Below are 27,676 nucleotides of genomic sequence, written 5' to 3' on the forward strand. Positions count from 1 at the left end.
AAGAGTCTGGTCAAGGTGGTTATAATTTAAGGGACTGTGACAAAAATAAAAAAACATTATGGTATCAGTATTCTGTTAGTCACTCTTCACCATTCTTTTCAGGACTCCCGTGGTAAATGAGCAGATAGAGAGGGACAGACTCAGTGCCAAAGAAAAGAATATAGTAAACAAAAAGATGAAACAGAATGAGAGACTGAGATGAGCGTAAAGAGGGAAGAGGAACATTCAGACTCTAAAGCTCAATTTAAAAGGAATAAGGTTCCAGGACCTTTTAAGAAACATGCCATATCAGCTAGGGATACTTCTGCCGAACAGGACTTGGGTGAAGAGCACTCCTATTCAGCACAGCAGAAGTGAGAATTGTGCATCAGACTCTCCAAAGGTGTCTGGTGGCGAGTCCAAGTGATGAGTTGCTATAGAATGAGATTCCAGATAAATATTTCATACCCCAGTATGGTTTGAAATGTGGATTTAAAGATTGAAGGGGATATACCGTACACAATTAAAGCCGTTTTCTGGCTGCATTTATCTAAAGAATATGGCATTACACTAGCAGATGATGATTGGCCTCGTCATCATTAAGGAAGCACTCTAAGGGGAGGAAATAATACAAGTACCCTTTTTCCAATATTAACTGAAGATATTAGGGAAATTTACACCCGTAGGTGGGCTGTTAGACAGGCCCCAGCCTTATACAGAAATTAAGCTGGGTGGAATAAACACTCTATTCCATATGTCACTTCCTTGTGGAGTGAGCCCTTAGCACAGGCTCAATAGCCCTTGAAGCCGTGAGCAAAGCACACCATAAAATCAATACAATTGTAATCTTAGGGCATTAAAGTGCTTTTTCTTTATCCACTGAATTCTCCTCTTTTTCCCACCTCAAACCCAGATGGATCTTATAGAATAGTTTTAGACTACAGAAATCTAAACATTCACACATGAACATATGCAGTACAAAATACTCATAGCAAACCTAGTACTCAAAAAGTATAAAACGACCTTGGATATCCCCAATGGATTTTTCAGTATGAATATAGCTCCTGAAAGCGGGTATCTGTCAGCCTTTAGTTTCAATAGAGTGCAGTTCTCATTCAAACCATTGTGTATGGCATACAAGAACAGTCTGGCCTATTCTCAGCATGCATAATGGAGAGTTTATAACCAGCTCCTGAGGTTCGATAATGCATTGATGACATCTATCTCACCAATGATGATTTTCATGCACACCTACTAGGGTGGACAATATACTTACATTATTAACATCACACTAAACTCATATCTCAGGGCTCAACGTAAAAAGGACCCCCAACTATCACAACAAACTCTGAAAAAAATTGAATTCTTAAAAAAAGAGCTAAAACGTGAGACCAAATTGGCCAAGCAAGAGTATAAGGAAAAATTACAATGCATTATACTCCATGCTAGTAAACTACGAAATTCCAAAGATTTCTGGGCGAAAATTAATTTTATGCTCCACGGCAAACACTGACAGTTCAATTCGGAGTTGACCGATCAGCTTTGGGGCACTCACATTAATTTACTTTACAACTTCACGTATGATACATCTACAGACAACACATTCGCAACCGCCTGCGAGCCCTGCCCAACACCAAGCCTGAGATCAATGGTAGAAGCAAAAGTCTTCTCAATCCAAAGACACCTGCAGTCAACTGCCACAGGACTTAACTGGAGAAATTGATCAGATTACACCAACGCAGGTTTCAAAGACCATAAAACATTTGAGACCAGACGGGGCCCCCGGACCAAACGGCCTTCCCAACGCCCTATTCAGGCAAGACCCAATGTTTTGGGCAATTCAACTATCCCCTTTGTTCTGTCACAGCTTAAGGACCGGGAATATTCCTGATTCATGGAGGGGCAGCATTCTACACCCCATATTCAAATCAGGGTCCCGATCAGATCCCAACAATTATAGGCTAATAGCACTAATAGACGTGGAGGCCAAGATCTACGCATCAAACCTATTGGTAGAACTGGAGTCTTGGGTCAACAGCAAAGGGCTAATCCCACTGTCACAAACAGGCTTTAGGGCCGGAATGGGTACTCTAACAAATGTATCCGCGCTAACCCTTCTTGCTAAAAAGGCTATCAATAACTCCTCCACGCTATATACTTGTTTTTTGGACCTAAAAGCGGCCTTCGATAAAGTGCCTAGATCAAAAATTTGGGCCAAAATGAAAGCCTGGGGTGCGCCACCAAAGCTATTGGGAGCAATCATAGAACTATACTCACACACCTGGGTACAAATAAAAAAAGGAGATGGACGATGCCTAACAAAGAAATATCAAACTTCTAACGGACTAAAGCAAGGCTGCGTGTTGGCTCCCAGCCTTTTCAACATCTACACCGCAGACCTAGAAAGTGACCTACGCACAATTCAGTGGGACCCACCGAAATTGGGACAAACACCTATTGCGAGTCTACAATACGCAGACGACATTGTGCTCCTCTCACAAACGCCGCTTGGCTTACAACGCTTGAGTTACAAACTTGCGTTATACATCTCCAAAGCACAACTAACAATAAACCTCAAAAAATCAAACATCCTATGCTTCTCCAGTTCCCGAAAGAAACAACTTAAATATGTCTGGAGGTTAAATTCTTCTATATTAACACAGGTTGATAAATACAAATACTTGGGCATCATACTTGATTACCAACTAAAGTACAAACATCATTTAGAACAGGGGAAATCAAAAGCCAAACAACTGCATTTCGCTTTTAAAACCATACAAAAACATTTAAGTGGAAGTTCAACCGGCCATATGTTAAAGATCGTAGCTGCTAAATTCTTGCCATCGCTCACATATGGCTCGGAATTGATGGCATCTAGGGACTCTACAGCGCTGAATCTTGCTCAATCCAAACTGTTTAAACACCTTTTTTCGATCCCGCGACACATTTCACAGGCCCAAATACGTCTGGAATATGGATTAACAAACCAGACTCCGGCAAGACAAGGAGCATTGGCCAAATATTACTGACGTATGAGGGATGCCGAAGACAACTCACTTGCCCACCTCTGTTGGCTAGAGTTCGAAAAACAGGCTGGGTTCTCGAATTCAACATATAAGTCCCTTAGGCAAGCACTTCAGTCTTTAAAGCTGGAAGAAGCCTGGCTTTCACCCGTGTCTTATAACATTTTTAAACAGATCACTAACAAAGCTATCAAACAAGCATCGCTGATAATGGACAAAGGCGCAGTGGCTGGCAAAAGCCACGCCTGGATTGTGTTACCAGCATATAACCATCTGAAACATCAGCCATACTTGCAAGATTGTTTTAGGGATCACTACAAGAGGAAATTAAGTCTTCTGAGGCTGGGTTGGTTCTCGAGCAAAGACCTCACCCCCAAATGGCTGCGTACCTGGCCAACTTCAAACTGTCGCCTTTGTGGCAAGGGCGTAGAGTCATTATTGCATTTATTATGCATATGCCCGGCACTCCAAAATCTAAGGAAGACGCTCTTGTTACCACTCCTAAGAGAAGCACAAGTAAGAACCTGCAGGGCGGCTGTAATAAAATGCCTTAGCGGGTCTTGGATACAACTTTCCTGAAAAACTATAAAATTCTTGGCCCACGCTGCCCAAGAGCTGGAAAACAAGGAAACAATTAAAGACGACCCGTGCCAATTGCCCCCCCCCCAAGGCTGGGCCCAGACTCTCCCTCAATCTCTTAATGGATACCCTTCATTCCACTTTTCCGGCATAAAAAAAAAAAAAGAAAAACTTCATTCTGAGTTAACAACGTGTTACTTCCATCAAGTTACACTTAACCCCCAAGCACTGTACCCCCGTTTAGAACATCCATTTGCTGACTGGCAGCTGCAATGAGACAGTTATTCCCGTGCCCAGTTCCATCTGTGTTTCTCAACTTTACACAGTAACTGCACATTCGAGCAATTTGCTAATGCTTTGCGTTACTTTAATGTATTATCTTTTTATGTGATTTATGTTGTTTTTATGCTGTTTCAAAGATGTAAAGTTTTATCCCATGGTGGTAAGACCCACCCTTTTATGATTTTCACAAATCAAATAAAAGTATTACTTAATTACTTACTTACATGGTTGCAAGATTAACTTTAAGAAGTCGACAATTGACTACCGGACTGTGACTTTTCTTATGTAATAGTTAATCAATGCGGGCAAGGGTCTGCTGCCTGATTTCCTTCAGAAATTTACTACCCTGCAGCCTGTGAACACACTGAGGAAGTTACAGTCCTTGTTGGGATTCCTTAACTTCAGACAAACTTACTTGCCACACTATGTTGAGCGACCAAAGCCCTTGAATGACTTGATTTCTCCAACTTTTTCTGCAAAACAATGGACAAATAACCACATTGATATTTTGCATGCATTACAGTCATGCTAAAGACAAAATATTTATTAACCTGGGATAGCAAAACACACCTAGGATTAAGTTTTGGAGCAATCTACTCAGGTCACAAATATGTAATCTAGAATTAGGGACATACGCTTCCTAAAGCGTACAAGTCACATTTGCATTCACCAGCTAGCTCTGAATGTTTTGTGCACAAACCTAATATTGACAAGCCCACTTTGAAACTGAAGATCCTAACCGTCAGCTACATTTCTTGTTTCTTATAAATATTCTCCAGCTGAAGCATGTTTTGGTTCCATCACAAATATTCTAATAGCTCTGCAGACAACTATTTTAAAAGAATGTCTGTTGTTGCACGAAAAATGAATAATTGTGGCTTCTCCTTTATCAGCACTGGAGGCTGCCACTAAAGCAAGTATTCTTAATGCTCGAGCTCTATACTCGATATGGGTCCATTGGGCTTCTTCTTTAAGTCCAGTGAATGTGAAGTTTCAGTATGATCCAACTCTTCGGACACAAGCTTTCCTCCAATATAAATAGAATGTCACTTCAACTGTAAAAGCCCTACCCTTGAACTATATCACAGTGCGTTCTACATGGACAGATTTTTAATTTTTTTTAATTTAACAGAGTTTTATATAGCATGAACTTGACCCGAAGGTATCGGGTATCAGAGAGCTTTACACCAAGACCAGTTGCATTACAAGAGGACACACTATTTTTTTTTTGTTAGGCACGGGAAGTGTTGGACTTGGCCCTTTTTGGCAGGTTCACCCCTGAACTTTTTGCTTAAGCTCTGACATGGTAGTAGTGGTTTTAGGCCTCTGGGCACTTTAGCACTGTGGCCCAGTGTAAAGGGCGTGCGCACTCTGAGCATGTGTGGTGGGATTGGCCTGCCCTCCCATAGGAATGCATGGGGGATATGTGTGTCCATGGTTATTCCTGGTATGAGTGGAGCGCAGGGGTGAGTTTAGTATGTGTTGACTCATGAGAATAAATGCTGCGCAATGGTGTGTGCAGATTTATGGTGACTGGTGGAGAAATGCCACTTTAGAAGTTGGCATTTCTGTGTGCTGTGTGTCTGCCTGCCTGATGTGACTTGCATGTCTGGCTTGTGATTGACAGGAGCTGAGAGGTGTGAGTGGCTCCAGGAGACAGGGTGAGTCAGCCCAGCGGTGAATAGAGAGATCTGCATTTAGATGGGAGAGAGGAGTTTCACCTGGGACCTGAATAGGGCTGTGCCTTCCCTCCACAATGCTGGCTCTGCCCCCTGTGGTGCGTCTGATCACTGAGCCCCCACCTAACAATGAGGAAAGTGGAGCCTGGTAAACAGTGTGCACCAAAACCATTTGCATCTGGTTTCCCAAGCCCCGTGCTGTGACACAAAGAAAAAGGGTGTATAAAAGGGGCTGTGACCCCATGAAAATGTTCTTGTGCTGACTTTGAGGGGACACTCTGCCAGGAAGAACCTCAGCGGGACCCAGCTGCTGCTTCCTGGGGGTCCCTGCGTGCTGGCCTGTCTGGTTGCACCCTGCTGGGGTGTCCCCAGCCCCAAGGGCTTTTTCCTGCCCTTGCCCAGTTTTGCCTGGGTGATTTGGAGCCTGAGCCCCGGGCTGCGGAAGCTTTTCCCTTCTCCTGCATTTTACTGGGGCAGGAGAGCCCCTTTATGTACTTTATGAGAGTGCTTCACTTTTAATTCTTGGCAAACAGAGGAGCCTTCGTGATGGGCAGCGCGTTGCTGCAAGGTGCCTGCAGGGGGAATCCTGGTGTGGGGCCTCCCCGTGCCGCTGTGAAAGGGGCAGGAGCCCACCCCACTATAGTGCACCGGGTGCCATCCCCGCTTGTTGCACATCTAACCAGCGGGTGCACATCCCACATTGCTGTTCATCTGGCAGGAGCTGACCTGCCCTGGAATTTATGCTATTGGCGGGAGCCCACCCTGCATTGTAGTGCCCTCCTCAGCAGGTGAGTGGTATTGACTGCAGGTGCCCACCCCGCCTTTGCATGCTACCAAGGGCCGCTGCGCTGTGAGCAGTGACCCAGAAGGGAATCCAGCCAGCCAGGAAGTCAGGTGTCTGTTGCCTGACCAGGGAAGGACCGTCCAAGGAGCCAATTCATGCCCGGCGCCAGGAGGAGGAGCGGGACGCTGGAAACAGGTGCTCGCATCGAGTCGGGGATCCCAAGTGAGTGAGGGGAGCCCCTCACAGCCAAGACCACACGGAGCCTCGCAGCCTCCACAGAGAAGGCCTGTGCCCATGGAGAGGGACCGGGCGTAGCAAGAAGGAAGCAGAGTAGGGCTCTGACCTTCATTTCCACCGACGTGAAAGACCGGAGCCACCATGTCAAAGTCCCGGTAAGTAGGGCTACCAGTTGTGCAACATAGGTGCCGCCAGAGACCCCCTGAAGTTTCTCAACCTCTGTGAGTGGGGCTAAGATGTGAGTTGTCAGGGGGTGGTTTGAGGCACATTGTCAGTGCCTACCCCCTACATTGAGTCGTGTGGGGCTTGCCGAGAAGAAGTGGTGCTGGTGCTTGATCTCTGTACACAGCTGCACGCAGTTGCGGGCAGCTGCATCGTTGGGTCCATTTGTCTTGGAGTCTCAGTGGGGCTCCTGAGGCACAGTGAGGGCCAGTGCTGGTTTTGTGTCCTCAGCTGCGCCACAGTGGCGGGAAGCTGCAACCTGGGGGCAGATTTTGTTGAGAAGCCCCAGTGGGGGCCCAAGAGGCACCGGGAGTGCCAGACTTTATTTGAGCATTTTTGGCACAGCTGCCCTGCGAGACTGCAGGCAGCTGCAACCTTGGGGGATAGTTTCATTTAGAGTCCCAGAGAGGGGCTCAGGGGGCACTTTGGTGCCCGTGCTCCTTTTCACTGCTTCCCAGCAATTAGTGGGCAGCTGCCACGTTTGGGCTGTGCAACTGCACACTTTGCTCTTGCTGATTTTGCTGCCAGTCCTGACTTTGCTGGACAAAGGGCATTTAAGCCCCAGTGGAAGGTCAGTTGGCCTGGGGCCAGTCCAGTGTGGGGCACACTGTGTTTACCCTTAGGAGATTTATGTGCAATGTTCTGGCCTAATGGTGATACCTCATGTGTAATGTATTTATGCTTAGGAGGTTTGTGCACACTGTGGGTATGCTAATGATTGCCCTAATGTGATTTATGTGGTCTATGCTAATGTGATTAATGCTTGACATGATTTAGGTATCCTATGTTCTATGTAAAAGGATCTAGTTCTCAGTTCAATATTTCACCAGTAGTTACTGGTTGTGCTCTACATTTACTATTTGTGCTACATTTACAATTGGTGCTTTGTGATGGTTTTGACAGTTGCCCAATTGGCCCTGTCCTGTGTATATAGTACCCTGTAAATATTGCCTAGTGCCAGTTGGCACAGTGTATATTGTGTGATTACTACTATAATGTGTTTCTGCTAATACAAAGGCTATTTTTATATAACCTTGTGTGGAGCTCCTTCTTGTGGTGTGCCTAGTGGGTTGCTGCTGTGTGGGTGTTGAGCAAATGCTTTACACATTGCCTCCTAGATAAGCCTGACTGCTCGTGCCAAGCTACCAAGGGGGTGAGCAGGGGTTATCTTTGGCATCTAAATCCCTTGCCCTGACTAGAGTGGTGGTCTCTGCCTGGCTTTGGTGCAAGCCTTAGCCAACCAGAGATCCCATTTCTAACAGAAAGATTACGTGATTTGCCCAGAATCACAGGATGTTGTACGTTCTTGCCAAAACGTGAACCCGGTTCCCCAGATTTGAGGTCGTTCGCCGTAGTTGTTAGGCCACATCCTCTCCCAGGTCTGTATTACCTGTTGTAGAAACCAAATGTAAGTACTCCACAGCCTGCACAGCAGTGCAGGGTATAGTGAAAGATGGTGAGTTTCACCCACAGTGCACCCACACCAAAATCCTACATGACAGCACCGCACAACATGCAGAAATTCAAGCCTTGGTACTTGCACTGCAGAGGGCTGACCTGTTTGATCCCACGTTTACAGTGTCCAATTCATCCTTCTGCGTGTAGGGTTACAATGTAGATTTAAAACATTGGCGCCTAAACAGATTCACAGAGTCAAAAGCGGAACCTATTAAGAATAAACAGCTCTGGGGAAAGGTAGCTTTCTTATAAGATAAGCTTCCATTGGTCCATGTGACTCGCACTTTGTGCCATCAGCATGACAGGATTGAACCAAAGCGAACTGTGTGGCCAACCTAGCTGCAAAGGCTTCAATACAGACTGTCAAGGTAGAAGTCTTGACCAGATCTAAAACGAAGATCAAAGCAGATATACTAACAGTGATTCAGGCAACTACGAAGAGTGAAATGCCTCAAGATGGATTTTCTCTGAAATACTCCAACACACCTAATTCAAATAATACTTCAGCAGTTACTATACCTGGAGTAAGAGGCAGGATTAATCCAAATAAAAGCCCTTGCAAGGTTGGCTATTTCCCATGTTGGGATAAATGCAACTGTAGCAATGCCACAGCAACATTACAGAAAAGATTACAGAAAAGAAGGCATTACACTGTCCGCTCGAAATAGGGCAGATGATGTATTACTGTTCCTCTAACATCCCTTACTCTGTTGGGCCATTGGAAGAAGTATTCAATTGAAGGAGCAAATGGGCACTCCATCTACAGATTACTTAAGCTCTCTCCATCTCTGAAGAGACTTTGTGAACAGTGTTTCCAAGGGGTTCCATTTGGGTTGAGCTCCAGCTTATTTCTCCTGATGTAGGAGAAATACAAGTAAAGATGTTTCAAATTTTGGAGCTGGATCACACCTGACTCAAAAGCATTCTGCATTCTATCATGGATTGTTTCCCACCTTAAAGCCTATGCTGGTGAGCTCTGTTTGATTTTCAATTTTCATATGCATATGTAAGGAAGCAAAGGCAAGATACTGTAGTTTGAGTATCAGTTTTCCTTTGTCACCTAGTTCAGTCATCATGCAGACCACTCAAAGTTAAGGCTCAACAGATGTTCACAGTTTAAATAATTTTAAGTGCCTTTAGGCCTAATTTCAGCCTTCTATTTTCATGTTTTCATGAGTTACTAATATATTTCTCTGGATTAAAACGTTATTTATTTTTCTTGAGATGTACTACTTGTTTATTAGAGTCATGTTCAGTGGATGTGTAAATTCAGTGGTGTAACCAGCGTGTCATAGGTCCTGGTACAAGAAAGGAACCTGCCCCCTGGCTATTGTTTGTATTGAAAAATGCATCCATAATCACAGTTCAGAGGGCACCCCTAGCCTCTGCAACTGCTGCACAAATGGAAGCTTTGTTTCTGTTTACAGTGCGAAATGAGTTTTCAATCCACTTTCCAAAGACAAATCTCACAATTTCTGTAGGCCTAGCTGCAGTCTACTTTTCAGATTGTGAGGTTTGTGAGGGTTGTTTCTGAAGGGTTCACCATGGGTTGAGCTACAATTTCCCAGGATGTTAGACTGGAAAGTGACGTAAAGACTCTAAAGCCAGACTCAATTTTGAACAAGCCAAGACTTAATTTTCTGCCTGATCATCGGCATGCCTACTGTTGGCGTAGATATCATCTGTTCTTATCTTTCTAAGAACCTGTGAAGGTGTCAATACATCCAGATAATGATTTAAAAAAGACACATATGGTGACCTTAATCTGACAAAAAGGGCCTAGTTGTCTGTTTTTCAAGGTCAGCTAATAACAACGAGAGCACTATAGTCTGAATTGACATATTTACCTTTTTTGTTTATACTAAGCTTCCACGATTAGTAAATTAATACATACAGGCTATTTCAGAAATCCTTCAAAAATTCCTCATTTAAGATAAGATTGGTGATCAACAATATAAAAGGATCATGAAATGGCCATTGGATTAGAGAGGTCCTTCACCCAGGTTAATGCACAAAATACTTCCAGAGATTCTGACAGATATTGCCAGATTGCTGTACTGCCACTGCATCCAGTCCTAAAATAAGAGCTGATACCAAGACAAGTCTGAGAAGAGAGGAGCTGAGCACAATTGATGTTTGTTTTCCTTTTCCTCTTGAGGGAACACTTTCTTCCAGCTACTGAGAACTACAGCTTCTTACTGTAAACAGATATACAGTGCACTGGATCCGAAGAAACTCAATATGCAAGTTAAACTACTCCATGCTTTCATTGTATAGTGAATAGAAGTAGTCTTTAGAGTGTTAGGTTGCCAAATGACTTTTCAACTATGAAGAGACATTCATTTTATTCTTGTTAGTAACACGCATCAGTGGTGTTTTATTAATATTCTGTGGGGCTATTTTACATGTGTTATGCAACAGGAGGAGACTGCTGAAATCAAACACTTTTTAATATAACGTGTCTTTTCTCTTAGTGCATAACTTGTGTGTTATATTCTAAAGAACAACATTGTGTTTGAATTACCACTGCATCCCTGATCGCTTTCTTAGGGACTGTTATTAACGCAGGTAGCATGAACACCATATCAACCATATATTGACTGGGGTTGTGTGGGGCCACAACAATCTGTATTTTCAGATTCAAGCGTTGATATGCTGAACTAAATTCAGGCATCCATGGGTGGGAAATCAAGCCTTGCAAAGTCAAGCTAGAGTCTTAGTTTACGCAACAAAGCACCCAACGTGGTGCATTTGGATATTTTTGACTTTTGTGTAGTCTTTAAATATGCACACACAAGAAAACAATCATAACAGATACACAGAGACGCCTGTAGTAATCATGGTCAGTTCCTACATGGAATAAAGGAGCACCTATTGCTGTAGGTTTGTCAAGTTTGACTTCTCAAAAGGTTATTCCACATATGTGTTTTTTGTATTTTCACTGACTTTTGAATCAGTTGGGTTAAAATAGTGGCCCCTGTTGTGATATGAGCAAATTTCCAAGAGGCAGAAACACAACATCTCAATAATAGGGGTGTCCGGATGCAGTGTGGTGGGGGTGACTTACATTTGTAACAGTTGCACACTCAGTGTTTGCCTTTGAGACTTTTTACTCATGGGCAACGTTTGAGGCTATAGATTCTGCCTTAGGGTAGTTTCCAGCTTACAAACTGGCAGCACTGACTGCACACTATAGGGCATGAATTCCTCTGACTTTTCAAGAGCAACAAAATTGGTTTTCTCGTGAGCTACCCTACACACACAAGCATGTTAGATTGGGTCCCCTGAGTAAGGAAGATGCAAAATTATCTTAAAATGGCTTCAAATTAACACTAGAAATACTGTCACTCACGCCTTAGACACCAGCAAGTTGGACTATAAGAACACCCTCTACTGCAGGATCTTCAAGCAACTCACTAGATGACTACAAATCACCCAGAACTCGGCAGCCAGCCTCACAGAACACACATCACACCATGCCTTAGGATGCTCCACTGGCTCCAGATAGAGATTCAAGGCACTACACGACTTACAGCCACATGCATCAAACGTTTGCGAATTCGCAAAAATTGCGAATCGCAAAAATAAGGCCATTGCGATCGCAATTTGAAGAGTAGAAATGCATGAACCTTAATTTAGCGAAAATCGCTAAATTTTTGCTAAATTAAGGAATCGCTAATAAATTCTGCGAAACCCATTGCGATTTCCCATTTGCGATTCGCAATGAAAGATTCGCAAATAAGGAATCGCTATTCAAATGCATGAAAAATCGCAAATTGCGATTATGATGAAAATAGCAATTTTGCTATCGCAGTTTAAGAAGGAGCACAACCAGGTGTTAAAAATGAGTGCAAATCACAAACAGCTGAACACCAACAGAAACATATATAAACACACCCACAATGAGGCCCCAGTATCCAAAATGGCTGCCCTGCACCTGATGGCGAGGAGGATGAGGCTGCAAGCGGCTCAACAGAGAGGGAGGCAAATCAATGAGCGCATCTTCAGAATACGCGTCACTCTGCTTGGTCAGGAGGAGGATGAAATTTATGACAAGTATAGGCTGAATGGGCAAATGATACTTGATCTGATCCATGAACTGGACCCTATCCTGCAACGACAGACCCATCGGACCAATGCAATCCCAACGCATGTGCAGGTATTATGTTGCCTACATCTACTGGTGTCAGGCACTTTTCAGGGAGTCATAGCAGTAGCAGGAGGTGTGTCTCAAAGTGCAATGTCACGAATATTGGCTGATTTTCTTGATGCTATGATGGTACGGATACACAACCACATTACTTTTCCTACCACAGCCCTTGAAATAGCTAGGACCAAGCAGGAGTACTATCAAATAGCTGGATTTCCCCAAGTACTGGGTTGTATTGATTGCACCCATGTGGCGATATGTCCCCCAGCAGCTCAAGAATATATGTATCGCAATAGGAAAAGTTACCATTCCCTGAATATTCAGGTGGTGTGCAATGCAAAGACCATTATAACGGACATCGTGTCTCAATTTCCTGGCAGTGCACATGATTCTTATATCTTCAGGCAAAGTGGCATTCAGACCCGTCTAGAAAGGGGAGAGTTCGGAGAGGGACATTTGCTAGGTAATTATGTGCAACACATCTTTCCATACCTTGTAGACATGTAAAACTCAAATAACCACTGACAGCCTTTCTATTCCCTCATGTAGGTGACAGCGCATACGCCTTGCGAAACTACCTGCTGACACCATACCTAAATCCAGCCACAGCCGCACAAAGGAGATACAATGCAGCACATATATCTACCAGGAACGTGATTGAGCACATTTGGCCTACTCAAGAGCCGATTCAGACGCCTCCATAAGACCGGAGGTGCAATGAAATACAGTCCCGTCAAATGCTGCAAGATAGTGGCAGCATGTGCCATGCTGCACAACATAGCAACAAAGGGAGGTTTGGAAGTGGAGCTGTCTGACAGTGACTTGGAGGACGGAAACCAACAAGTACCACGCCACCCTGCCCAACAGGGCACTGGCGCAGCAGAAGGCCGCAGGCGCAGATTGGAGATTACACAGAATTACTTCTGAGGTCAGAAATGAAGACACAAACACAAGACACAAACAGATTCATTTAAATGCAAAGTATACTTTATATGAATGTATTGTGACCGGTGAACATTGGCAAACAGCCATAAGTGACTTATGTCACTGTACTCATTTGAATAGGAAAAGCAAGAGAAAAATTAAATGAAAAGTACTTGAAAGTCAGTGTTATGATCACAATGTGTCAATGGTTACCTCACCATTTCGCTATAAATGTCAGGTTTGGAGACTAGCGTTTTTTACCCCGTACACCCAGACGTCTGTCTTGCGTAGCATCTTCTTGCCTTTCGTTGGCAGTGGATGGGGTAGCGCTGCGAGTAGTGCGTCTCACAGCATTTGCTACAGGCACTGTCCTACTGCTCATGCTTGAGGCACACTCACTGCTGTCATCCTGTGCAGTCATGTGCACTTGCCTACCAGATGCATTCATCAGGTCTACTGCATTGGTCACTTGATGCAGTGCTTGGGCAACATCTCTACTACAGTGACACATTTCCCTCTGCCAAGTCACTGATCTACGCGCCAGCTGTGTGGTGGCTGCGACCATACTATTGCTGCTGCTCCCTTGTAGTTTGAGTTGCTGCATCAGTTGGCGGTGCTGTCTTTTGCGCGCTGCATCCCCCTCCTGTATGACCTTTATGAGTTCCTGTACACTACTGGCCAGTAGAGCAATGTTGCCTGACATCTGTGCAATTTCCTCCTTTACTAAACGAGTGTTCTTGCTTTGCAGGCGATGTGAGCGGAGCATCTGTCCCTCCAAGCCAGCCCAGACAGGATTTGTTGCCTCCACCTGCTGTGGTCTGCGTGCCCTGCGTCTTCTCCTTTGCAATCTACACGTGTGTCTCCGGATCTGTGTTGGTGTGGGTGTTGCGATGTCTGTTTGCCGTACACGGACTGCAAGTGCAGCATTGCCATCATCATCGCTAGCCATGGGACGCAGTGTTGGGACAGGTGCCCTACGGGAATGAGGCACAAATGATTGCGTAGTTACCAGTGCTTGTGTGTTCTCCTGTTCTGAAGCGCTGCTGTGTTGCATTTCCTGTGCATCAATGTCCTGGCCCTCATTGACTTCTGCATCTGTGAGGTAAAACAGTGCAAAACGGCATGAATGTATGCTTGTGAGGGCATGTCAAAGTTCTAATTTCATTAAAATGTACTTATTCTGAACCTCTGCTACAGCTTTTCTTGTAATTTTGGGCATTACTGTGTGTGTGTGTCATTGTCAGTACTTAGCCAGACTACAACTCCCATGATGCACTTCAGTAATCCAATAGCAAACAGGCTTTACAGTGTTTGCTCATGCTGTGCTCTCCAGACATCCTGACTTATGTACTTGGGGCTCTTGACACATGCATTTCTCTTACCTGCTGAGGTGTGTGCAGCACCGGAGGTGTCCAGCCGCGTGACTCCAACAACTGCTTCAGACTGGATGGTAGACTCCACCAAATCATCCATGGGAGTGTTCCCTGTGTGTGGCGGTGTACCCCCTCCTGTCTTATCTGCCGCCTTCAACCGGTCTGCAATGCTCGCCTTGGCACGACTGCGTAAGTCATACCATCTCTTTTTGAGTTCATCTGTAGAACGGTGAGTGACCCCAATGGCATTGACTTGGTTCTGAATCCGGATCCATATTTTGCGCTTTTCCTGCTCTGGAACCTTGAGTGAGGCTTTACCAAACAGCTTGTCATTGCTGTCCACTACTCCCTCTATTAGAGTCTCCAGTTCTTTTTCAGAGAATTTCATTTTTCTCTTCCTTGTACTTTGGCTGTCCTGTGGTTCTTTCTCAGCTTCCATTTTGAACTTCTTACAGGGTGTAACACAGTCTTTCTCTCTCTCTCTCTCAATCTCCTCTGCTCCCAGAGCCAGCTCCCTCCTCCTCCCTGTGCCTCAGCAGTGAAAATGAGGCTTGAACAGCAGTGAAAATGAGGCTTGGACAGCACATTTCCTGGTTGTGATGTCATCAACATGCATCAAAGCGCGACCTCGCTATTAGCGAACTCGCTAATTGCGAAATCGCAAGTTGCGATATCGCAAATTGCGATATCGCTAATTATTCGCAGATTTTTACCGATTCCTTAAAAAATCGCTATTTTTTTGATGCATTTCGTTTTGCGATTCCTTATTAGCGATTCCTTAAAAATCGCTAATAAGGATTCGCTATTTCTTTTAATGATGCATGTACCTGTTAGACCCTACCTAGCTGAACTGTTGCATCTCCTTCCGCAAGTCACTGAGATAACCTCTGCTCCACAAGACTCCTACACACATCCTATGCATACACAGCATTAGACCAGGAGGACAGGCGTTCTCTTAAATTGCACCTAAAGTGTACACCTGCCTTTCACTCCATATCATGGCCTCCTCCTCTCTTGTTGAATTCTGCAAGAAGATGAAGACTTGGCTTTTTAATTAACCAATGTACCATAGACAGGGAATATGTACGCACCTGCTGAGCACCAGGATACCCTCACAGGTGATAGTGTGCTTTAAAAATACACATGACATTACATAACATTAAAGATCACTACTAGCTGGGTATACACCCTTTCGACATCCTAAAAACCTATTCATCGCTGTTGTTGTAGGGTTTCTGAATTATATAACCTCCTTATACAGGAACTTATTCAGGATGTGCTACTAACCATGAACACTAGACCAGTTGTAGCAGGACCAGAAGTACAGTGGCACATTGTCAAACAAGCAATCAGCCCACAGATGATAGAAGCTATAATTTGGAAGATATCCATGAAATGTGGCTATTTTGCCTTCTGGATTGCTCGCAAAACCAACCAGTTGGAAGTGGTTTACCCTCACACAAAATGCCTAGAGAAATATAGAATACTGACTGTGTGTCTTCCCCTTGCTGCACTGGCTCTGAATGTAGTCATGAAGTTTAATGGGAGACTTTTTTACAGTCTCCACAATCCTCCTAAGAACGAAGAACTAAGGGAAAAGCATTGACTCTGGCCATATGACAGACGCTTGAAGCAGTTCTGGTTCAAGACTGTGAACGTGAACTACGGAGAATAATTTCTGAAGTTATTATCTCTGTAGGGTATGATTCAGTGGGTAAAGGATCTTAATCCACATTTAAAACCTAAAATTGGCATTGAATGGTCCATTAAGGAAAAGTCGGTCACAACATATAAGGACAAGCAGTGGGAGAGAGATAAAAGACGTACCAGATCTCCTATCTCAAGAGTCTGGTCAAGGTGGTTATAATTTAAGGGACTGTGACAAAAATAAAAAAACATTATGGTATCAGTATTCTGTTAGTCACTCTTCACCATTCTTTTCAGGACTCCCGTGGTAAATGAGCAGATAGAGAGGGACAGACTCAGTGCCAAAGAAAAGAATATAGTAAACAAAAAGATGAAACAGAATGAGAGACTGAGATGAGCGTAAAGAGGGAAGAGGAACATTCAGACTCTAAAGCTCAATTTAAAAGGAATAAGGTTCCAGGACCTTTTAAGAAACATGCCATATCAGCTAGGGATACTTCTGCCGAACAGGACTTGGGTGAAGAGCACTCCTATTCAGCACAGCAGAAGTGAGAATTGTGCATCAGACTCTCCAAAGGTGTCTGGTGGCGAGTCCAAGTGATGAGTTGCTATAGAATGAGATTCCAGATAAATATTTCATACCCCAGTATGGTTTGAAATGTGGATTTAAAGATTGAAGGGGATATACCGTACACAATTAAAGCCGTTTTCTGGCTGCATTTATCTAAAGAATATGGCATTACACTAGCAGATGATGATTGGCCTCGTCATCATTAAGGAAGCACTCTAAGGGGAGGAAATAATACAAGTACCCTTTTTCCAATATTAACTGAAGATATTAGGGAAATTTACACCCATAGGTGGGCTGTTAGACAGGCCCCAGCCTTATACAGAAATTAAGCTGGGTGGAATAAACACTCTATTCCATATGTCACTTCCTTGTGGAGTGAGCCCTTAGCACAGGCTCAATAGCCCTTGAAGCCGTGAGCAAAGCACACCATAAAATCAATACAATTGTAATCTTAGGGCATTAAAGTGCTTTTTCTTTATCCACTGAATTCTCCTCTTTTTCCCACCTCAAACCCAGATGGATCTTATAGAATAGTTTTAGACTACAGAAATCTAAACATTCACACATGAACATATGCAGTACAAAATACTCATAGCAAACCTAGTACTCAAAAAGTATAAAACGACCTTGGATATCCCCAATGGATTTTTCAGTATGAATATAGCTCCTGAAAGCGGGTATCTGTCAGCCTTTAGTTTCAATAGAGTGCAGTTCTCATTCAAACCATTGTGTATGGCATACAAGAACAGTCTGGCCTATTCTCAGCATGCATAATGGAGAGTTTATAACCAGCTCCTGAGGTTCGATAATGCATTGATGACATCTATCTCACCAATGATGATTTTCATGCACACCTACTAGGGTGGACAATATACTTACATTATTAACATCACACTAAACTCATATCTCAGGGCTCAACGTAAAAAGGACCCCCAACTATCACAACAAACTCTGAAAAAAATTGAACTCTTAAAAAAAGAGCTAAAACGTGAGACCAAATTGGCCAAGCAAGAGTATAAGGAAAAATTACAATGCATTATACTCCATGCTAGTAAACTACGAAATTCCAAAGATTTCTGGGCGAAAATTAATTTTATGCTCCACGGCAAACACCGACAGTTCAATTCGGAGTTGACCGATCAGCTTTGGGGCACTCACATTAATTTACTTTACAACTTCACGTATGATACATCTACAGACAACACATTCGCAACCGCCTGCGAGCCCTGCCCAACACCAAGCCTGAGATCAATGGTAGAAGCAAAAGTCTTCTCAATCCAAAGACACCTGCAGTCAACTGCCATAGGACTTAACTGGAGAAATTGATCAGATTACACCAACGCAGGTTTCAAAGACCATAAAACATTTGAGACCAGACGGGGCCCCGGACCAAACGGCCTTCCCAACGCCCTATTCAGGCAAGACCCAATGTTTTGGGCAATTCAACTATCCCCTTTGTTCTGTCACAGCTTAAGGACCGGGAATATTCCTGATTCATGGAGGGGCAGCATTCTACACTCCATATTCAAATCAGGGTCCCGATCAGATCCCAACAATTATAGGCTAATAGCACTAATAGACGTGGAGGTCAAGATCTACGCATCAAACCTATTGGTAGAACTGGAGTCTTGGGTCAACAGCAAAGGGCTAATCCCACTGACACAAACAGGCTTTAGGGCCGGAATGGGTACTCTAACAAATGTATCCGCGCTAACCCTTCTTGCTAAAAAGGCTATCAATAACTCCTCCACGCTATATACTTGTTTTTTGGACCTAAAAGCGGCCTTCGATAAAGTGCCTAGATCAAAAATTTGGGCCAAAATGAAAGCCTGGGGTGCGCCACCAAAGCTATTGGGAGCAATCATAGAACTATACTCACACACCTGGGTACAAATAAAAAAAGGAGATGGACGATGCCTAACAAAGAAATATCAAACTTCTAACGGACTAAAGCAAGGCTGCGTGTTGGCTCCCAGCCTTTTCAACATCTACACCGCAGACCTAGAAAGTGACCTACGCACAATTCAGTGGGACCCACCGAAATTGGGACAAACACCTATTGCGAGTCTACAATACGCAGACGACATTGTGCTCCTCTCACAAACGCCGCTTGGCTTACAACGCTTGATTTACAAACTTGCGTTATACATCTCCAAAGCACAACTAACAATAAACCTCACAAAATCAAACATCCTATGCTTCTCCAGTTCCCGAAAGAAACAACTTAAATATGTCTGGAGGTTAAATTCTTCTATATTAACACAGGTTGATAAATACAAATACTTGGGCATCATACTTGATTACCAACTAAAGTACAAACATCATTTAGAACAGGGGAAATCAAAAGCCAAACAACTGCATTTCGCTTTTAAAACCATACAAAAACATTTAAGTGGAAGTTCAACCGGCCATATGTTAAAGATCGTAGCTGCTAAATTCTTGTCATCGCTCACATATGGCTCGGAATTGATGGCATCTAGGGACTCTACAGCGCTGAATCTTGCTCAATCCAAACTGTTTAAACACCTTTTTTCGATCCCGCGACACATTTCACAGGCCCAAATACGTCTGGAATATGGATTAACAAACCAGACTCCGGCAAGACAAGGAGCATTGGCCAAATATTACTGACGTATGAGGGATGCCGAAGACAACTCACTTGCCCACCTCTGTTGGCTAGAGTTCGAAAAACAGGCTGGGTTCTCGAATTCAACATATAAGTCCCTTAGGCAAGCGCTTCAGTCTTTAAAGCTGGAAGAAGCCTGGCTTTCACCCGTGTCTCATAACATTTTTAAACAGATCACTAACAAAGCTATCAAACAAGCATCGCTGATAATGGACAAAGGCGCAGTGGCTGGCAAAAGCCACGCCTGGATTGTGTTACCAACATATAACCATCTGAAACATCAGCCATACTTGCAAGATTGTTTTAGGGATCACTACAAGAGGAAATTAAGTCTTCTGAGGCTGGGTTGGTTCTCGAGCAAAGACCTCACCCCCAAATGGCTGCGTACCTGGCCAACTTCAAACTGTCGCCTTTGTGGCAAGGGCGTAGAGTCATTATTGCATTTATTATGCATATGCCCGGCACTCCAAAATCTAAGGAAGACGCTCTTGTTACCACTCCTAAGAGAAGCACAAGTAAGAACCTGCAGGGCGGCTGTAATAAAATGCCTTAGCGGGTCTTGGATACAACTTTCCTGCAAAACTATAAAATTCTTGGCCCACGCTGCCCGAGAGCTGGAAAACAAGGAAACAATTAAAGACGACCCGTGCCAATTGGCCCCCCCAAGGCTGGGCCCAGACTCTCCCTCAATCTCCTAATGGATACCCTTCATTCCACTTTTCCGGCATAAAAAAAAAAAAAGAAAAACTTCATTCTGAGTTAACAACGTGTTACTTCCATCAAGTTACACTTAACCCCCAAGCACTGTACCCCCGTTTAGAACATCCATTTGCTGACTGGCAGCTGCAATGAGACAGTTATCCCCGTGCCCAGTTCCATCTGTGTTTCTCAACTTTACACAGTAACTGCACATTCGAGCAATTTGCTAATGCTTTGCGTTACTTTAATGTATTATCTTTTTATGTGATTTATGTTGTTTTTATGCTGTTTCAAAGATGTAAAGTTTTATCCCATGGTGGTAAGACCCACCCTTTTATGATTTTCACAAATCAAATAAAAGTATTACTTACTTACTTACTTACATGGTTGCAAGATTAACTTTAAGAAGTCGACAATTGACTACCGGACTGTGACTTTTCTTATGTAATAGTTAATCAATGCGGGCAAGGGTCTGCTGCCTGATTTCCTTCAGAAATGTACTACCCTGCAGCCTGTGAACACACTGAGGAAGTTACAGTCCTTGTTGGGATTCCTTAACTTCAGACAAACTTACTTGCCACACTATGTTGAGCGACCAAAGCCCTTGAATGACTTGATTTCTCCAACTTTTTCTGCAAAACAATGGACAAATAACCACATTGATATTTTGCATGCATTACAGTCATGCTAGAGACACAATATTTATTAACCTGGGATAGCAAAACACACCTAGGATTAAGATTTGGAGCAATCTACTCAGGTCACAAATATGTAATCTAGAATTAGGGACATACGCTTCCTAAAGCGTACAAGTCACATTTGCATTCACCAGCTAGCTCTGAATGTTTTGTGCACAAACCTAATATTGACAAGCCCACTTTGAAACTGAAGATCCTAACCGTCAGCCACATTTCTTGTTTCTTATAAATATTCTCCAGCTGAAGCATGTTTTGGTTCCATCACAAATATTCTAATAGCTCTGCAGACAACTATTTTAAAAGAATGTCTGTTGTTGCACGAAAAATGAATAATTGTGGCTTCTCCTTTATCAGCACTGGAGGCTGCCACTAAAGCAAGTATTCTTAATGCTCGAGCTCTATACTCGATATGGGTGCATTGGGCTTCTTCTTTAAGTCCAGTGAATGTGAAGTTTCAGTATGATCCAACTCTTCGGACACAAGCTTTCCTCCAATATAAATAGAATGTCACTTCAACTGTAAAAGCCCTACCCTTGAACTATATCACAGTGCGTTCTACATGGACAGATTTTTAATTTTTTTAAATTTAACAGAGTTTTATATAGCATGAACTTGACCCGAAGGTATCGGGTATCAGAGAGCTTTACACCAAGACCAGTTGCATTACAAGAGGACACACTATTTTATTTTTGTTAGGCACGGGAAGTGTTGGACTTGGCCCTTTTTGGCAGGTTCACCCCTGAACTTTTTGCTTAAGCTCTGACATGGTAGTAGTGGTTTTAGGCCTCTGGGCACTTTAGCACTGTGGCCCAGTGTAAAGGGCGTGCGCACTCTGAGCATGTGTGGTGGGATTGGCCTGCCCTCCCATAGGAATGCATGGGGGATATGTGTGTCCATGGTTATTCCTGGTATGAGTGGAGCGCAGGGGTGAGTTTAGTATGTGTTGACTCATGAGAATAAATGCTGCGCAATGGTGTGTGCAGATTTATGGTGACTGGTGGAGAAATGCCACTTTAGAAGTTGGCATTTCTGTGTGCTGTGTGTCTGCCTGCCTGATGTGACTTGCATGTCTGGCTTGTGATTGACAGGAGCTGAGAGGTGTGAGTGGCTCCAGGAGACAGGGTGAGTCAGCCCAGCGGTGAATAGAGAGATCTGCATTTAGATGGGAGAGAGGAGTTTCACCTGGGACCTGAATAGGGCTGTGCCTTCCCTCCACAATGCTGGCTCTGCCCCCTGTGGTGCGTCTGATCACTGAGCCCCCACCTAACAATGAGGAAAGTGGAGCCTGGTAAACAGTGTGCACCAAAACCATTTGCATCTGGTTTCCCAAACCCCGTGCTGTGACACAAAGAAAAAGGGTGTATAAAAGAAGGGGCTGTGACCCCATGAAAATGTTCTTGTGCTGACTTTGAGGGGACACTCTGCCAGGAAGAACCTCCGCGGGACCCAGCTGCTGCTTCCTGGGGGTCCCTGCGTGCTGGCCTGTCTGGCTGCGCCCTGCTGGGGTGTCCCCAGCCCCAAGGGCTTTTTCCTGCCCTTGCCCAGTTTTGCCTGGGTGATTTGGAGCCTGAGCCCTGGGCTGCGGAAGCTTTTCCCTTCTCCTGCATTTTACTGGGGCAGGAGAGCCCCTTTATGTACTTTATGAGAGTGCTTCACTTTTAATTCTTGGCAAACAGAGGAGCCTTCGTGATGGGCAGCGCGTTGCTGCAAGGTGCCTGCAGGGGGAATCCTGGTGTGGGGCCTCCCCGTGCCGCTGTGAAAGGGGCAGGAGCCCACCCCACTATAGTGCACCTCTGTGAGCGGGTGCCATCCCCGCTTGTTGCACATCTAACCAGCGGGTGCACATCCCACATTGCTGTTCATCTGGCGGGAGCTGACCTGCCCTGGAATTTATGCTATTGGCGGGAGCCCACCCTGCATTGTAGTGCCCTCCTCAGCAGGTGAGTGGTATTGACTGCAGGTGCCCACCCCGCCTTTGCATGCTACCAAGGGCCGCTGCGCTGTGAGCAGTGACCCAGAAGGGAATCCAGCCAGCCAGGAAGTCAGGTGTCTGTTGCCTGACCAGGGAAGGACCGTCCAAGGAGCCAATTCATGCCCGGCGCCAGGAGGAGGAGCGGGACGCTGGAAACTGCTCGCATCGAGTCGGGGATCCCAAGTGAGTGAGGGGAGCCCCTCACAGCCAAGACCGCACGGAGCCTCGCAGCCTCCACAGAGAAGGCCTGTGCCCATGGAGAGGGACCGGGCCTAGCAAGAAGGAAGCAGAGTAGGGCTCTGACCTTCATTTCCACCGACGTGAAAGACCGGAGCCACCATGTCAAAGTCCCGGTAAGTAGGGCTACCAGTTGTGCAACATAGGTGCCGCCAGAGACCCCCTGAAGTTTCTCAACCTCTGTGAGTGGGGCTAAGATGTGAGTTGTCAGGGGGTGGTTTGAGGCACATTGTCAGTGCCTACCCCCTACATTGAGTCGTGTGGGGCTTGCCGAGAAGAAGTGGTGCTGGTGCTTGATCTCTGTACACAGCTGCACCGCAGTTGCGGGCAGCTGCATCGTTGGGTCCATTTGTCTTGGAGTCTCAGTGGGGCTCCTGAGGCACAGTGAGGGCCAGTGCTGGTTTTGTGTCCTCAGCTGCGCCACAGTGGCGGGAAGCTGCAACCTGGGGGCAGATTTTGTTGAGAAGCCCCAGTGGGGGCCCAAGAGCCACCGGGAGTGCCAGACTTTATTTGAGCATTTTTGGCACAGCTGCCCTGCGAGACTGCAGGCAGCTGCAACCTTGGGGGATAGTTTCATTTAGAGTCCCAGAGAGGGGCTCAGGGGGCACTTTGGTGCCCGTGCTCATTTTCACTGCTTCCCAGCAATTAGTGGGCAGCTGCCACGTTTGGGCTGTGCAACTGCGCACTTTGCTCTTGCTGATTTTGCTGCCAGCCCTGACTTTGCTGGACAAAGGGCATTTAAGCCCCAGTGGAAGGTCAGTTGGCCTGGGGCCAGTCCAGTGTGGGGCACACTGTGTTTACCCTTAGGAGATTTATGTGCAATGTTCTGGCCTAATGGTGATACCTCATGTGTAATGTATTTATGCTTAGGAGGTTTGTGCACACTGTGGGTATGCTAATGATTGCCCTAATGTGATTCATGTGGTCTATGCTAATGTGATTAATGCTTGACATGATTTAGGTATCCTATGTTCTATGTAAAAGGATCTAGTTCTCAGTTCAATATTTCACCAGTAGTTACTGGTTGTGCTCTACATTTACTATTTGTGCTACATTTACAATTGGTGCTTTGTGATGTTTTTGACAGTTGCCCAATTGGCCCTGTCCTGTATATATAGTACCCTGTAAATATTGCCTAGTGCCAGTTGGCACAGTGTATATTGTGTGATTACTACTATAATGTGTTTCTGCTAATACAAAGGCTATTTTTATATAACCTTGTGTGGAGCTCCTTCTTGTGGTGTGCCTAGTGGGTTGCTGCTGTGTGGGTGTTGAGCAAATGCTTTACACATTGCCTCCTAGATAAGCCTGACTGCTCGTGCCAAGCTACCAAGGGGGTGAGCAGGGGTCATCTTTGGCGTCTAAATCCCTTGCCCTGACTAGAGTGGTGGTCTCTGCCTGGCTTTGGTGCAAGCCTTAGCCAACCAGAGATCCCATTTCTAACAGAAAGATTACGTGATTTGCCCAGAATCACAGGATGTTGTACGTTCTTGCCAAAACGTGAACCCGGTTCCCCAGATTTGAGGTCGTTCGCCGTAGTTGTTAGGCCACATCCTCTCCCAGATCTGTATTACCTGTTGTAGAAACCAAATGTAAGTACTCCACAGCCTGCACAGCAGTGCAGGGTATAGTGAAAGATGGTGAGTTTCACCCACAGTGCACCCACACCAAAATCCTACATGACAGCACCGCACAACATGCAGAAATTCAAGCCTTGGTACTTGCACTGCAGAGGGCTGACCTGTTTGATCCCACGTTTACAGTGTCCAATTCATCCTTCTGCGTGTAGGGTTACAATGTAGATTTAAAACATTGGCGCCTAAACAGATTCACAGAGTCAAAAGGGGAACCTATTAAGAATAAACAGCTCTGGGGAAAGGTAGCTTTCTTATAAGATAAGCTTCCATTGGTCCATGTGACTCGCACTTTGTGCCATCAGCATGACAGGATTGAACCAAAGCGAACTGTGTGGCCAACCTAGCTGCAAAGGCTTCAATACAGACTGTCAAGGTAGAAGTCTTGACCAGATCTAAAACGAAGATCAAAGCAGATATACTAACAGTGATTCAGGCAACTACGAAGAGTGAAATGCCTCAAGATGGATTTTCTCTGAAATACTCCAACACACCTAATTCAAATAATACTTCAGCAGTTACTATACCTGGAGTAAGAGGCAGGATTAATCCAAATAAAAGCCCTTGCAAGGTTGGCTATTTCCCATGTTGGGATAAATGCAACTGTAGCAATGCCACAGCAACATTACTGGTGGACCTGTTTATATAAACAGAAAAAGACTAGAGATTATGTTAGACAATGTGATGTTAGGTAACAAATCAAAGCTTCTACTGTTAGAAGACCCAAGCAGATTCCACTCACAGTCTCAAACATCCCTTTTAGGGTTATATATTTGGACCTAATAGGACCCATACATTCTGTTAACCAGTATAGGCATATATTAGTAGCAATAGATTCATGTGCCTGATTCCTATGGGTGTGCCTCAGAGAAATGCAGGTGCCTGAGCAATCGTAAAGCATTTGCAGTGTCTGATAGTCATGGAAGCATTTCAATCAGATAATGGTTGTATTTGCCTCCAAAGCTTAAAGGGATGCTATGTATGCTCTGGGAGTTTGTCTGCAATGCAGCAATCTATATCAAGCAGAAAAAATTGATTAGTTGAGCATGCCAATGGCAAGATTACACAAGCCTTGACTAGTAACTGTAACTGTAAAATGTTTATTGTATGTAGTTAATTAAAACCTTTACAATATAGTAACATAAAACACATATTTAAAAAAGTACAAATTCTCAAGTGATTAAAAGGAAAACTTTTTAAACGTCCGTATATTTGGTGTGATTGTGAGAGGTGTTTCAGTTGGTCTGTTCGTTGCACTTCATGCATCCGCTTTCAGTCCTTAAGTTTCCTGTTTCTCGATGTTTTGTATTAGATGCAGTGCCTTTTGACAGAATCTTGCGGCTCTACAAGCTGTCTGCAATTGTTGACTGTTCAGTGCTAGCATGACGGCCGGGTGGCATGATCTAATTTGGAAGCCTTGCCTAGTAGGGTACTGAGTTCAAGTACAAATTGGCACCATCATCTTTATGGCATTCTGAAAGCATTAAATAACTTGCCTAGACAAGTATTAGAAGGGCGTACTCCATACAATGTACTCTTCAGAGTACCCATGTATGAGACTGGCCTAGACAATCCTGGGAAAGTTGCGGGCAAAAAAAAAGTCTGACCTGGACCAATTCTTAAATGTCTTACAGAGTGTCTGAGAGGTCATAGACAAGCAGTCCAATGTGAATTTTCTGCAGCCATTACCAGCCAAAAGGTTTCTACAGCTGCTAACAAGTGGGTCCGTAAATTAGGTGATCTAATTTGAATCAAGATCCACAATAAGCAAGCTTTTGAACCTTCACACAGACCACCCATTCCAGGTCTTGAGGTAAAAGGTGAACTGTCATTCTGTCTCCTTTTTCTGGTTCAAAGAATAGCCAACAAGAGTCCATTGACTATCTCAAGAAGTACGATATGGCCAATTTTACAAAGCGGACCCTCCTGGACATCAAGAAGGATTGAGAGTAAAACCTTTCAACCTCTCCCTACTCTGAATGTGATGCCTTTAGAACAGAGTAATAACATCACTTGCTTGAGCCCCCAGCTGGGGATACTTCAGCATACTGCATGTCCAGCTTCGCAGCAATGGATTCCATGGATGATTCTGATGCTGCCATCTCTACAGTTGCAAATTTTCCAAGCAACACCATGGTTTATATGAACCTCCACAAGGCCCAACATCGATCAATATGATACCTTTTCAAGAAACAATTATTTATGAGAATGAATCTGAATTCAACACAGAAGACTTTTCATCATGTTTCAGAGTCTCTCTACGCCATCAATTGTTTCCTGCTTATTTTTGGTTTTGTGACAGGTACTTGATACAGCCATGGTTCTATGTGTGGAACACTACAGAAGTGCTTCTTTTCATCATGTGTCTGACAACGCTAACAGTCATTCTTCTGCTACTGATTGGACATTTCATCCCTAAAAGAACAGCTCCACAACCTGTGATTTGAGAACTTCAACCGCATTGCTCAACCCACAGAGCTCAATAGGCTCTCGACTCTGCAAACATCACTGTTTATACTGTACCCAAGGGCATAGTTTGGGTAAAGATTCCTTATCAGATTATGGGACCGACTGAGACATTACAATCACCTTATATGTTGAATGTTTCAATGAACAATGTTGTTATTTCTGTTTCTGTTTCAGATGACTGAGATACTTGAACTGTAAAATATGATGTCTGATTTACAGGCATATACCAATTTGAGTAATGAAGACCCTAATTTGAATGCATTGTACTATAAAGGATTTTTCTTTTCATCATTACGCACACTATTACATATATAGAACTGGTTATCCCAGAGAGATATATAATTATACACAATGGAAGCATTGTGCAACTCTGTCGCTTAATAGTCATCCACATTTCTTTAAAAAAAAATCTTTATTTCCAGGGTGAGGAGAG

At 44.3% G+C, this 27,676-nt stretch overlaps 1 pseudogene; it reads left to right on the forward strand.

Moving 5' to 3' along the window:
• Positions 1–27,676, forward strand: part of LOC147728497 (uncharacterized) — a 77,765-nt pseudogene that overhangs the window by 22,609 nt on the left and 27,480 nt on the right.

Source organism: Lissotriton vulgaris, chromosome 3_1 (assembly GCF_964263255.1).
Source record: "Lissotriton vulgaris chromosome 3_1, aLisVul1.2, whole genome shotgun sequence".
In the NCBI taxonomy this organism is placed as follows: Eukaryota; Metazoa; Chordata; class Amphibia; order Caudata; family Salamandridae; genus Lissotriton; species Lissotriton vulgaris.